The following is a 15080-nucleotide window of genomic DNA, read 5'->3' as shown; positions in this document are numbered from 1 at the left end:
ATGCCATATATTGGTATGTTTAATATATGTATGTGTGAATATACATCTGTATCTGTACACATACACATGGATGTTTATATGTGCATACATTGGAGGTGGATGTTAAACTGTTTTACTGCCATAATTGTAAGGATATTTGAAGACTGTGGACTTAGACCACTGGGCCACCAATGACAGTCCAATGCTCACATTTTGAGGTGAGACTAGTGTCTCTGACAAATGCCTCTTATTATGACCTCACTTCAAGCCTGAAGCTGTATAACTAGCATCTCACTAGATGGCGAAGTCCTTAAGGAAAGGAACTCAGGGGAAGGTAGGGATCCTATATTCCTGACTTTCCAGGGTCTGGCATATGACTGACACAAATAGGTGTAGTGGGAAAGACACAGATTTGACTACATCTACATTGACTATTGGAGAATCTACTTTTTGGTGTGTATGTGTGCCAGTAAAAAGGACTTGAACTCCAGGCCTCATGCTTTTGCTTAGCTTTTTTTGCTCTACCACTTAAGCCACACTTCCACTTCTGGCCTTTTGCTGGTTAATTGGAGATAAGAGTCTCATGGGTTTGTTTGCTTTGGGCTGGCTTCAAACTGTGATTCTTAGATCTCATCCTCCTGTGTAGCTAGGATTACAGGTGTGAACTTAGAAAATCTCCTAAAGTTTTCAAATTCGGTTTTGGTTTACTCCACTGGATTTACTTCCAAAGAGCACACTTAATAAGTTGACTAGAGAATCATCATGTGGTAAGTAAGTATATGGCCACATATACTGTGTTCCAGCTTAGGTACTGGGGTAACAAGTTTGATCTCAAGTTACTTGTGTTTCTTTCTGTCTTCTTCTCCCCTCTCTCCCCCCCAAAAAAAACAACTAGGCTAGACATTTTCCTAATGTAAACTTTCAAACAGATTTAAAAAAAAACAAACTAGAACAAACAGTGTATCATGAACTCTATGGATATATTACTCAGCTTTGGCAACCCTCAGCCCTCCCCTGTTCAATGGGGTCATTTGGAAACCAATCCCAGGCCTCATATCATTTCCTCTGCAAATGCTGCATATGCTCATAGCCTCTTAGGAAGACGCAGGCCTCTCAGAAAATGTACTTGTGGTCTGGGAACTGAGCTGGTCCCCGTTGGGCACAGCTAGAGCACAGATAGAAATGGAGGGGCAGCACTCCCTGGGGGAAGAAGAGAAGGCCAGGAATGATTTGATAGCAGAGGTGTTTAGGCCAAGTTGCTCAGCTTAACTTCTAGACTCCCTTGTTGAAATTTCAGAACCAAAGAAGGGGACCTATCAGATAAGGATTGAACACGAGAGGAAGACAGGACAACAGAGAGAGCCAAGATGAGAGAACAGAGGCTCACAAACCCAGGTTCTCGGGTACCAGCAGAACTCCAGTAGTGGCAGAATAGGCCTGGGCTAAGTAAGGCTCTTCCCTCTGCTCCTCTCAGCATATGAGGAACCTCTGACTGTGCCAGGTTGGGCCTGCTTTTTTATTTTCATGCACACAGATTTCTGTGCCCCTCAATGCGTCCTGGCCTGTGGGCTTCCCTTCCACTCTCTGGAAGCTTCTGGGAGGGGCCATCTGCCTTCAGGTCCCCCCCCCGCCACCAGCAGCATGTGACTTCTTTCTTCCTGTACAAGTTGAGCACTTGCCACCCTGCTGTCTGTTTTTCCTTGCTAAGGTTCAGTTCTAATTATGTTGATTTTCTTCATCCCACCCCCTCCTGGAAGCTTATTAGGTTGAATATTTTTATTTATTATCATTTCGCCCAACTCCTGCCAGCATTTCCAATTACTCTCCCCGCTTCCTTGTAATTGTCTTTCTGTAATGGCTCTGAAACAATTGCGCTAAATGAGGTGTCTCCTGCAAGATGAGAGTCTCACTTCATTAAAGGCTAATGTATTCTCAGCTCCAGCTCTGTGGGGCTAGCTTGGAAGGAAGACATTTAAACAGCTTCTTTTATTTTATAGGGAGCAACTTTTCAGCGACGAAGATGTCTGTGGGGTATATGTGTGTGAGTGTGTGTGTGTGTGTGTGCGTGTGTGTGCGTCTCCTAGATTTTAATTTAAAGAAAGTTTATGAAATAGTAGAAGTCCCCTTATTGAAGAGACTTTGTTCTTAGGTTGCTAGGATTTATGCAAATGGAACACAGGGAATCTGGATAAAAAAGGGCCCTCCATGCCAAAGTCCCCACTGCCTTTCTGCTAGTCCCCACCCCTTACTCTCTTGTTCAGTGCATGCTGGATTCGCCCCCAAGCCTCTTCATGCCTCTATCCTGTCTCTACTTTCTGCAGTATGTGCTCAGATTCAACTGTGGGGATGCCCTCTTGTTATGCATTATTTTGTATGAATCAGGTCGTTTGCAGTTCCTCTGTCCTGGTTCATTCATTTATTCCTTCATTCATTTGCTCATTGTCTATTTCTCCTTTTGTCGTTCATTCAGCACAGGTTCTATTTTTTTTCCCTACCCACTGTATTCAGGCATTTTTCAGGCTGAGGATATGCCCTTTTGGAGAAATAGAGACAGATGATTCGCAAGCAGGCACCTCGCTACAATACATTAAGTGCTGTAATCAGGCACAGGCAGACACTCTGTGAGCAGCCAGGAGGGCACCTCGGAAAGTCTCGCGGGATGCAGGGAGGCTCCTAGAGGCAGAGTGGTCTGGGCTGATACCTGGAGGATCAGGAGTTAGCCAAGTAGTGAAGGAATGGTTGGAATAACCTCAGGCAGAGGAACTTCATGAACCAAGTCCTGGTAGCCAGAGATAGCTTGGCAGGTGAAGGGAAATGCAAAATTTTCCATCTGGCAGATGCTTAGTCAGGGATAGAGGTAGGGCTGGAGATCAAGGAGTCTTGAAGGCCATGATCCTGAGGGAGTAGTGGTGGAATGTGAAAGAGTTCTTGGGATTGATTTGGCCAGATCTGTGTTTCGGAAAGATGGCTTCAGTATGTACAATGGATTGGAGAAAGACAATGAAAAAGAAACCTTGTAGACAGCAAGAGGGAGTGATGGTTAGACTGAAGCTAGACATGGTGTCAATGTATGAGGGGCCCAGATGGAGAAATGGCAGTGTGGAGGGGAGTGAGGGGAGGGAGTGAGGGCATGAGCATCTGGAACAGCATGGCCTCTGCCAAGGCCTGGGAATGTGGCTCAAACTAGCCACGCCTCCTTCAGAGGCAGGAAGGAAGAAGGAAGTCCTTCTTGATATGTTAGAAGTGAAGAATTTCCGTACAATTAGACGTGTCCTTATGTCTCTGGATATTTTCTTCAGGGTCCTTCGAAGCTTGCCAACACCAGCTATAACAGAAATTAAAATGACAGCCCAGTGTCTCCCATTGATGGAAGCCTACTATTTTCTAGGCACCCTTTCATGTGATTATGTACAGTATCTCATGGAGTTCTCGTCTCAGTCCAATCAGGCAGATGTTATTATTACTGTCTCTACCATAAAAATGAAGAAACTGAGGCACAAGGAGAAATTAACAAGCTGCCAAGGACATCAGTATCCTCCCTAGAACAAAGGAAAGAGGGAGTCCAGTCAGTCCAGAGCCAGCATCGGTACCTTTGAGGCCCAGAAGAGGGACTTGGCTGTGTCCCTGCTTTGCAGATCCCTGCTGACAGACAGGTCCTATAGGCGCTGTGCAAAGGCTCTGCCGGCTCCACCCTTTCCCCTTCCCCAGTTAGTATTTCCTTCCCCTTGGTTTCCGAATATACACCTTGCTCAGTTAGAGCCCAGCTGACTTGCTGTTATTTCTTTGCATGTCTGTCACCTCTGCTATACTTTGGCTTTCTAAGGAAGGGAGCTTGGCTGCCTCTTCTATAAATCCTGGGTGCCATAGGGGCTAGCACACACTAGGCATTCTGTGAATAAATAAATGTTGTCAGGGAGATCTAGATGCTCAAGGGGGATTCTAGAGGTCAAAGTAAGATTCCCAACTCTCCTCTCTATCACCAGAGAATCCAGCTGACCAGATAGGCTACAGGTTAGACTCCATATCCCCACTCCCACCCCCAAGGGGTCTGCTTAGTAATCAGGGGGCACTTATCTGGAACAAAATCTCTCAGCACCCTGGTAAATTCTAAGAGCCAAGGTAAGAGCTTCTCCTGAGTGGGAGGACTGGAGCAGCAGAGTCTAGCTGGATGTTTGTTTTGATGAGGTGCTTATGTAACACACCAGGCTTCCTCTGGCTCTCAGAGACTGGAGAGAATGCACCCCCAAGGAAACAAACAAATGGAGATGGAGACACACAGCACTTGTGCTATTAGACAACTGGAGTGAAGAGGTGTACACATCTGACGTCTTCAGCAAAAATGTAGCACCAGGGCAATTTCCAAGCAGCCTTTTTTTTTTTTTTTTTTTTTTTTTTACAAAGAATAAATCGTGTCTTTAAATACTCAAGTGGAAAGAGCACTGATGGGTTTTCTGTCTCCCCAAACCTCAAATCATTCTCTCTGATTGCCATTCTTCCAACACTGATGTGGGGAGCTGGAAGATTCTGTCCTCCAGAGGGATGGAGTCACCTCTTCAACAATTCTCTCCAGAGCTTGTGGAGTCAGAGCTCTGCCACAGTCCCAAGGCACCCAGTGAGAACAGCTAAGGGACAAGATGGGAGGAAGGAAGTACAGTCAGTACCTGGCATCTGTCAGTTCTGCAGCTTTAAGTAACCAAGGATGGTAAATACTCAGAAAAAAAGAGATGGTCTCGGTTCCAAACACAGACTTCTTTGCCATTATTAAAAAAAAATAACCTACAACAGTATAACAGCTATTTACATAGCATTTACATTGTAATAGGTATTATAAGCAATCTAGAGATCATTTGAGGTAGACAGGAGAATGTGCATAGGTTATATGCAAATACTATGCTATTTTATTTATATAAGAGATTAGAGTAGCTACAGATTTTATGAAGAATCCTAAAATCCTAGAATGAATCTCCCAGGCTACCAAGGGACAAGTATATTGTACTAGCTTTGGGATCTGGCTTTTGAGGCCTGGCCTGGTCATAAATAACTGGTGTGACTTTGGGTAAATGTTTTTCCCTTCCTGAGCTTAGTAAGCCTGTCTATCACATCTTTCAAATGAAGCGATCAGTCAGTTATATCCTGCCTAAATGGAGAGGGGTCACCTAAACTCCAGATTAGATCATAGTTGAAAGGAAGAGTTGTACGTGCAGGTGAGTGACACAGAGTCCTTTGCCTGTGCTATCTTTCCCTCCTACTCCAGAGCTCAGCCCTCATATGAATGTTGCTTTCCATAACACCAAGGACAATGTCAGGTGAATTCTAAGTCTGAAATCCCATGGGAGCTCTGCAGTACAACAAATTAGACCTCCTGAGCTCAAGGGACTTGGAAAACAGGCTCACCTAATGCACAGTAATTGGCAGAATAGGGTAAGAAGTCTTAGAACCCTAAAGTGAAGCTAGACAACATGTGTCTCTGTTGAGCTGGAGGTATAGGTCAATCAATGGTACAGCGCTTGCCTCACATGCATTAGGCCCTGTGATCCATCCACTGCACCACAAGAACAAACAAGCAAAATAGCATTTTGTTTATCAATATTTATTGAGAACCTTCCAGGTGCCCAGCTAAAGACTGAGGCTGTGGCAGTGATGAGTCTGTGGTGCTATTCTTTCAAAGTGTGTAGCCCAGCAGACATTCCAGATGAAATGAGTGGACGCTCGTCTCCATTTTATAGATGAAAAAATAAAGCCATTCAGAAAGGAAAATGGCTGTCAGAGGTGGTAGAGCCAGTTGGTGGGCTCAGCAGGATTAAAAACCTGTATTGGACAGAGGAAAGGACCTACAACATGCCCAGGGTTCTAAGCCAGGCCTGGTACTATCTAGTCAAGAGTTCTAGACCTGCTTCCACCATTTCCAGAGCCTTGGGACATTTCTAGGATCCCACGTGACCCCTCATTGCCATGAACCCCAGCTTCACTTATATCTGGAGGTCAGAAATTTCCCATGTGCCCAGTGAAGCCCTAGTCCTGAGGCATCAGAAAACGTATTTCATTGCAGAGAGGCAACCACTGGGGAACTCCAACAATAACCCCATTCCAGTGCAAGGAGAAGCATTACTCCCCTCACAAGCAGTGCTGCTGGTACCCATCCCCTCACCAGGTGAGCCTCTAAGTGAGTGGGCCCAGACAGAGACGGATGCCGTAAAGTCCCGCAACAAGGAAGAGGCCAGGGCCTCCTAGATCCAGGAACGACTTAATTGTGCATCAAGATCCAAATGAACAAAGCCAGGAGCCTGCCTGGGGAATTGGACATGCAGAGATAAAAGTGGGGGAAATGCTGAGTGAACTTGTGATTCAGGGACTTCATGAACTACAAGGTCTGTTTCTCACATTCCTGGAACCTTGGAGAGATCATCTTGTCCAGCCCTCTTATCTCCAGGGAGGACTGCATTTAACCCACCAACCAATCATCCACCATGAAAATCGCCCTTTTCCTAACATTACCCCACCCAGAGGAAGGAATGGATGGGTGGCTGAAATACCATGTTCCCACTTTCTTGGAGAAGTTCAGAAGAGAGAACAGAGTCTTCCGGACCTAGGATTCTGGATCTGATATCCAATCAATTCTTCATCTCTGGAAGTCTTTGTGAACATCCTTAAAAAAAGACCTGTGACTCAGAACTAAGTGTCTGCCTTCCTCTGAGTCTCTTGTTTGCTGCTCCAAGCCTTTGGTTATACATTATCCAAGCCTAGATAGGTCCCTCTGGAGTAGAATATCAGGAACACGCCCATGCCCATGCTGTAACTCGTGTGTGTGTGTGTGTGTGTGTGTGTGTGTGTGTGTGTGTGTGTGTGTGTGTGTGTGTGTGTGTGTGTGTGTGTGTGTGTGTGTTTAAGATTAGGGAAGAAGGGCACCCAGATTCCACCCAGAAAGTACTGGTGCTAGCTAAACCAATGCTGAGTATGATAGGCCTTAGATTCCCCAAGAAGGTCTCTTTGCCTAGCTTTCAGTATTGGTGGTCTTCTGAGCCTCCTATTAATATTCTCATCCTTGGACCCCTGAACCTCAGAACTCCCTCATTCACCACCCTCTCTCTGGCTTGGTAGCGCTGGAGACATGCTTTCTTCCCAGGTAGTTGGTCGCTTGCTGGCTTCCCAACAGATGGACCCTGCTGCTCTTCTCTGGCGTAGCTGCTGTTGTGGCTACACATTTCTCAGAAAGATCTTGATCCAGGAGCAGGGAGAGAGATGCTACTGCCACAGCCCACAGCCGCCTCTGCTGCCAACATCAAAGCTTTCCATGCGGCTTTGGTAGAATGTTAAGGATTGCGAGATAATTAAGTTGCATTTCTGTGCATTGTTTACTGTTGCTCTCAACCAATCACTATTCCATAGGGGCTAATCTGTGTATCTGTGTAGGTTTTTTTTTTCTTCTCTTTTCCTTTGCAGTGCCTGCTTGTACCACATTCTTCATTATGCTTCAGTTACAATTTTAATTTTACTATTATTAAATCTTCCCCAAAGCTGTATTATTCTGTGCCTCTGAGCTGGAATTCCTGATTTGGGGACTGTTTACATCTGGGTCTGTTCACAAATGATTGTTCTTGTTTACAAAAGAACATGCATTAACACTCAGCACTGGAGAATCGCTGGTCCCTGCCCTCAGTTCACCTGGAAGTAGTAGGTGGGAGAGAGGCAAGATAAGGTCCAGAAGGAATCTGGTACTTTTTCCTATTGAAAGAGCCTCCACCTGGCTTCCAATGGCCCAACCAGTGGAAAGGCAGTTTGATACTCTGGCTGGAAAGGGAGTGGGAGATTTAGTTTTCTTCTTAAACTCAGGGCCTCATGGCCTTGCTTAACTTTTTACTTAAGGCTAACACTCTACCACTTGAGCCACACCTCCACTTCTGGTGTTTTGCTGGTGAATTGAAGATAATAATCCCTCAGATTTATCTGCCTGGGCTGACTTCAAACCATGATCCTCAGATCTCAGTCTTCTGAGTATTTAGGATTACAGGCATGAGCCACCAGTGCCTGGCTGGAGACTTTAGTTTTTATAGCCTGTGGGATATTAACAGTATGCTCATGATTAGGAATGATTAGGAACCTGAACACTGGAATCAGACACATAAAAGGTTGATGCTCAGTTTCTCTACTTACTAGGCCTCTGACATTGGACAGTTACACACCTTCTCTCAGCTTCAATTTCCTTGATGTAAAAATGAGGATGAAGATAATGAAGGGATCACATTTTCAAAAAGTGGCTGCTCATGGTAAGGACTTAGTAAAGGACTTTCTGCACTGTAACACATACTTGGGGCTGGCCACTCTATAAAGAAAACAGGCTTATTTAGATCACAGTCTTGGATGTTCAAGAGAATGGCACTGGCCTCTGCTTGGCTCTGGTGAGACCCTCTTGCAGATGTCATCATAGTGGTAGGACAGAAAGTAAGAGAGTCAGGGGCTGGGATCACTAGAACAATCCTCTCTCATGTTCAGTTCTCAATCCCACCCCCAAGTGATTTATTATGCCTCCCTCTCTCTTGAGAAAGGGTCTCTCTATGCCCAAGGGTGAGCTCAAACTTACTTTGTAGCCCAGACAAGCTCTCAGTTCTCAAGGCTAGGATTACAGGCATGAACCACCATGTCCATTTAGTTCCACTTCTCCAGAGTGCCTCCATCTCTCAATATCATCACATGGGGATCCATACTTCCAGCACACGAACTCTTGGGAGACGCATTCAAACCATGTCCAAGCAGTAGCAGGTAGTAAAGTGATGACGGGGTTGCTATCTTCCTTCTCATTGCATTGTTCTGTCTCCTGGAGTTATCCACTGGAGCTAGCTCACTTGCTCACTTGGTTTTGTGTGAGCGCTCCGAGACCTGGCCCTGCCTCTGGTCTCATCACTGAGCCAGTGGAGTGGAGTAAGAAGCACTTTCCATATGCTCCTGATGACTGTTAATGGTAGGAATCAGTTACCTGCCTTCCCAACGAGGCTGGGAGACAGAAGGGCAGATGCTAGGGGGCCTGAGCATGCAGAAAGAATCCAGCCCTGTCCCAATCCAATGTAGCTGACCCTGGAATTTTGAGAGCCCAGAGCTAGCTGCCAGCCACTACTACCATCAAGACACTGTAGCTCTCTTGCTGCTCTACCTCCAGCATCCTAGCATCTTAACTTCCTTCTGGACTTCCTTAGCTTCTTTCTTCCTCTATCGCCCTGTCCCCCCATGCCGCCACACACACACACTAAAACCATAACTCCCCCCCCCTTCCCATTATCTCTAACCCATATACTCCAGGAAGTTTAATTTGTTCTCGGTAGTAATCACCATTAACTAGAAATTGTCTTTCTCTGTGTAAACACGTCATTAGTGAAGCTGGTTTTCTGCAGGGTCCAGATTTCATTTTTATTAAAATGAAACACTTTCAGGCGCCTCACTGTGTCCAAGGAAAGAGAGTATAATTTTAACCCATTGGGTTGGCCACAGATAATTGGGCTGGCATTTGATTGGACGATTAGGGAAATATCTTCTTTGCATGCAGTATAATTTGCATTTTTTTCCCACTTATATGAAGCTAAGTCATGCTTTCGTACACAGGCAGTTTTAATGAGCATTATAAATCCTAATGAATATATTTTCATGTTCATTTTATTGGCTTGTTTTTATTACTAGAGGTCTGAAAAACAGGGCCAGTGAGGGAGCTGAAGAGAAAATGGCAGGGGAGACAAGCAATGTGGCAAACTCTCCGCCCCTCCCCTCTGACATGGGGTTGCCAGGGATGGGAGAACAGACAGGAAGGGTCATCCAGATCCTCTTTAACCAAGCTAGGAGTTGCTCAGGACTACAGGGGATGCAGCACTTCCTGGGGCTAGAAGAACTCCTACTGCGGCCTTAGCAGCGTGAACTGGAATTGCAGCATAAACATTGGAGGCCAGGAAGGCATCAGCACTCTTTATCAAAGTCTGCAGTGGAAGATGGAGGGAAGTAGTTATGCACAGTGTCAGCGCATAGTAGGATCTCAGTACAGGTTAACCACAAGGAACCACTGTATCTGGGGCATCTGTTTCAAAGCCAGCACTGAAAGGCAGCTGATAACTGTTCAGGGCCCAGTTTTCTCCTGGATGATTTAGAAGGCTTGCCAATATCTCAGGGTCTTAGCACATGATTACATCTATCAGAGTTCTGCTTATCTCTAGAATGAGAGGATTTTTGGGGGCACATAGCATGATGTAGACTTTAGGCATATACAAAGACACATACAAGTGACCCTTAAATTTTCTACCAATTCCAGTGTTTCAAAAATATTCTGGCCAGGCACTGGTGACTCACACCTGTAATCTTAGCTGCTAAGGAGGCCTGAGACCAGAGGATTGCAGTTCAGAGCCAGTCAGGGAAGAAAAGTCTGTGAGATTATCATCTCCAATTAGCCACCAAAAATCCAGAAATGAAATTGTGGCATAAGAGGAAGAGCACCAGCCTAGAGTGAAAAAGCTAAGGGACAGCATCCGCTCCAAGTTTAAGCCCCAGTACCAGCGCACACACACACACACACACACACACACACACACACACACACACATACACACACACACACACACACACACACACACACACACACACACACACACACCTGTAGTAAGTGACTGATCAACTAACCTTTTCCAGCTAGTGGCTCTGGATCTAACCCTCCATGCACAGCAGGAGTTTGGTGTCTTTTCATTGAATGCCCCAAGTCCCTCTGCCATGTGCCCTGGTCCTCCTGTCCCAACCCATCAGCACCTTAGGCACCACATAGGCCAGGTCTCCCGTCCTGGCTCCTGCACACTGGATCTGGCTCTGAGAACTTCTGTCTGACCCTTCCCCTCTGCCACTTGCCAAAGGGCATCCTTCCCTCTCCTCTCAGCATCCTCAGGTGTGCTCGTCTGCCTCTCTGGAGGCCATGGACCTTCTGGGACCCTGTCTGGGGCCTGTCTAGCCTCTATGTCATCCACTCACTGACCTACTTCTCACCATATAGCCTGCTGTGTGACCAGCATGCTAACTAGCCAACTCAATCTCACCTATCCTATCATATCCCTTCCAATTTTTGTTATTTATTTATTTATTGCCAGTCCTGGGGCTTGACCTCAGGACCTGCACACTGTCCCTGAGCTTCTTTTTGCTCAAAGCTAGCATTCTACCCCTTGAGCCATAGCTTGACTTCCAGTTTTTTGTTGAATAGTTTGAGATAAGACTTTCACTTTCCTGCTGAGGTTGGCTCTGAACCATGGTGCTCATATCTCGCCCCCTGCATAGCTAGGATTATAGATGTGAGCCACCAATGCCTAGCTTTGTCTTAATTTTTTTATTTTTTTATTTTACTTTTACTTTTTCCCCTTCATGAATTTTATTGTTATTATAATGGTGATATATGGAGGGGTTACAGTTATCTAAGTCAGATAAAAAGTACATTTCTCTTTTGACAATGTCACCCTTCCCTTGCTGTCTTCCAGTGTTTCCCTCCTGTTCCCACCCACAAGTTGCATAGTTCATTTTCAACCAAGTATCTAGTGAGTACCACTGCTGCATTTGTTGACCCTTTGTCCCTCCATTTCTCTGCCCCCTCTTACCTTCCCAAAGACAGATATATGAACAAACAAGACAAAAGGGAAAGAAAACAAAATAAAGCAACAAAGAAAAACATTTCTTGGGACTGGGAAGGTGGCTCAGTGGTAGAGTCCTTGCCTAGCATGCATGAAGCCTTGGACTCGATTCCTCAATACCATATATACAGAAAAAAACCAGAAGTGGGGCTATGCCTCAGATGGTAGAGTGCTAGCCTTGAGCAAAAGAAGCTCAGACACAGTGCCCAGGCCCCAAGTTCCAGCCCCAGGACTGACAAAAAAAAAAAAGAAGAAAGAAAAGAAAAGAAAATGAGAGGAAAAAAAGAAAAACACCTCTTGTTTCTATTTCTTGGAGTTCATTTCAATAAATATTATTTTTATATGATCAGATGCACATAGGTATTGTGCCTTTATGATCCTCTCCTAAGAATATCCTCCTATGGTCTCACTGTATGTGAATGCCTGGAGTCTTGCATAATTTATCATGTCCCAGTATATTCTTTTTAACCACCCAATGTATTTACATGTAGATTTATAGGTACATTCTATCTACCACAAATGAGGGAAACCATGCAACCTATGTTTCTCTGGGCCTGACTTACTTCACTCAATATAATTTTTCCAGGTCTTTCCATTTCCTTACAAATGGTACAATATCATTCTTTATGATAGATGAGTAGAATTCCATTGTGTATAACACAGGTTGGGGGTTTTTGAGGATGTTTTAGAAGTTAATCAACTCAAAACTAATTTTGTTGCATTTGACAGAATCTCTTCAAAATGGCAGCTCAGATTTTGGGAGGTGACATCGCACAATTGACGACTCTTGTATGTCTCCCACCACTCCTGTCCCCCCTTCATACACACAAAACAGAGATGAATACATCTTGTTGTTGTGATTTTTCAGGACAAGTTTGCAACTTCCTGTTGTACAAGAGCTATTGCTGAATAGGTAATATCTACAGACTGCCACATACTAGGAAGCAGTAACAGAGAGGCCTAGCATCAAAGGGAAAGGGTGCTAGCTCACAGTTGGGGCCCTTGGTAAAGTTCAGACTTGGTAAAGTACACTGTGTCAGTTCAGGTGAGCAACTTACTTCTTCTGGCCTCTTGTTCCTCATTTATTGCATAGGAATAAGAATCCCCACAGTAAGAATTTAAATGAGCTACTGATTGTCGCAATACCAAGTCTCAAAGTAATTTGGACCATGGATCCAAATCCACAATTTGCTCTTGGGTGTCAGCCCATGTCTTGTCTTAGAGGGGTAGATAGATATTTGCTGTCAGGATGGAATATTGTTGCTTTCTAGGGTTGGAGCTTTGTTCTAAAGAGGAACAACAGAGGGAAGTTCTGGCTACCATTTCCCTTGGATGGTTCCATAGATTTGATCCACCTTTACCTCCTCATTGTACTTGAAGTGATGACTTCTCAGTTTGCCTTGAGAAATGGGCAGAGCAACTTTTTTTTCTGAGACAACTCCAGGCCCTGACTGTGATCCTACCAGTACTGAGATCTCCACTGCCTAGCACTGATTCCATCTGTGTAGTAGGTTACTACTGTGTCTCTTTAAGAATGCTAACTTACCATCAGAGGTCCTTGGTGACTTCTTGCCCCCTCTTTACCACCCCATGTTTTGTAGGTGTGGGATTGGCAATCCTTTGCTCAACAAGACCCTTCAATGTCCTCACAGTCTGTGGGGATGGGAGAACAGGCAACAATGATCCTCCCACTTAACACATCTCTTCCTCTAGTCAAGGCTAAGAGTTTGAAACTGGCCAGCCGATTTTGCGCAAAGGAAAAAGAGAGGTGCCTGGCTAGAGGAGCTGAGCTTCTACTCCAAGGCTGTTCTTATCAGATAGGCAAAGCAAAAGAAATAACACTCATGAGACACTAAAGTTTTGTCAAAAGGTGGTATAATTATAAAAGCAGGTCCAGTGCCAGTGGCTCATGCCTGTAATCTTAGCTACTCAGCAAGCTGAGAGCTTCAGATGATGGTGCAAAGCCTGCCTGGGCAGGAAAGTTCATGAGACTCTCTCATCTCCAATTAATCAGCATAAAGCTGGAAGTGGAGCTGTGGCTCATGTGGTAGAATGATCATGTAGAGCATGAAAGCTATGGAATAGCATTGAGTTCAAGCCCCAGTAATGGCACGTGCATGCGTGTGCACACACACTCACACACACACACAATCTGTGGGTCTATTACAGTGAGGGGTGTAATGGTGTTGGCATATTCCAAAGCTGTTCTTAGAATCCATGGGGCATAGCTTCCATTAGGACAACTTACCAGTGGTTCAGAAAGGCAGGAGGATTTGAGCAGGCCTCCAGTCTCCTGTAACTAACTAGCTTAAGGTGGCTGGAGGGGAAGAATTAAAAAGGGAGTTAATTCATTATGGGCAGTGAGCACAGGCTTGCTCACAAGAGGCCTTGACGTCATACCCAATTCTAGACAAGGAAGGGAGGGGGCCAGAAAGTGTGTGTGTGTGTGTGTGTGTGTGTGTGTGTGTGTGTGTGTGTGTGTGTGTGTGTGTGTGTGTGTGTGTGTGTGTGTGTGTGTGTGTGTGTGTGTGTGTGTGTGTGTGTGTGTGTGTGTGTAGCAGCCCTGGGGTCCTTTCTTCACTGTATCTCTCCTTGGGTGAGCAGGAGTGGTTGACTCCTGAGGGGTAGGGTTAAGGGTCAGAACAGACCAAAGAGATGAAAATGAAAAGATGCTTGTGTTCTGGCGGGAGGGAAGGGAAGGTGGCCGGTTGATAGGGCAACCCTAGGAGGGGGAGCTATCGCACCTCTCAGGCTGAGGGGCTGTTTGTTTAGCCTCCTGTTGCAGATTAGTCAGGCCTGAGTCCTGCAGCTTCACACAGAGGTGAGGAAGGCAGGCTGGCTGTTTGCATTAGGCCTCCTGGGGAGCTCAAGGCATTATGGGATGGCTGGAGGTGCTTCCATGAAACCGATTTCCAAGCCCCTCCATCTTTGACCCCCTCCTCTCTCCCTGTCTCCCTTGCCTGGGCTTTCTGATACAATCTTCCAGATCCACAGGCTTTGCTGGGCTGGAAGGGGCGCAACCTCCCTTCCATCCTCTCTGGTATTAATTCACTTCTCTAACTCTCCCTGCCTTTTCTCAACTCTGCCTTGTTCTCCTGCTCAGTAAACGCACACACCCGCTCAATTCCTCTTTGTACTTTCGGCTACCAGTTTTCAGGTGCTCCTTCTCCTCATTCATTCATGCCCCTTCCCTCCCTTTGGTTGTGTCCAGGTCTGATGCACTCAGTGGCTGGTGGCTCTGGAGCAAGGGCTGAGTTTGCATCAGGGCCGAAAGCACAGCAAGGGTGGGCAGAGCTCTGGTTCGGAGAGGGGGAGGGAAGGCCTAGCTCCCTGCTGGGAACCAATTCCTCCATTTCTCTGGTCCTCAGTTTCCCCAGAGATACAACGGGGAAGATGTCACACTAACGTTCAAGGAAGTGCCCCACTTGATAAAGGAGACAGTGTAGCGCAATCCCCCCCACCCCC

At 45.7% G+C, this 15080-nt stretch overlaps 1 protein-coding gene across 5 annotated transcripts in view; it reads left to right on the top strand.

Moving 5' to 3' along the window:
• The window catches only part of LOC138821388 (homeobox protein PKNOX2), a 257917-nt gene that overhangs the window by 72616 nt on the left and 170221 nt on the right, over positions 1–15080 (top strand). The window contains exon 3 of one of the 5 annotated variants that reach the window (XM_070013585.1): positions 8134–8243. The exons of the other annotated variants lie outside the window; for them this stretch is intronic. The gene's annotated coding sequence lies outside the window, so the exon portion shown is untranslated. The remainder of the gene's footprint in view (positions 1–8133; positions 8244–15080) is intronic. 5 annotated transcript variants of the gene reach the window in all.

This window comes from Dipodomys merriami, unplaced genomic scaffold (assembly GCF_024711535.1).
Source record: "Dipodomys merriami isolate MVZ:Mamm:240054 unplaced genomic scaffold, mDipMer1.0.p SCAF_91, whole genome shotgun sequence".
Classification (NCBI taxonomy): domain Eukaryota; kingdom Metazoa; phylum Chordata; class Mammalia; order Rodentia; family Heteromyidae; genus Dipodomys; species Dipodomys merriami.
This window is presented reverse-complemented; position numbering and strand designations above follow the sequence as displayed.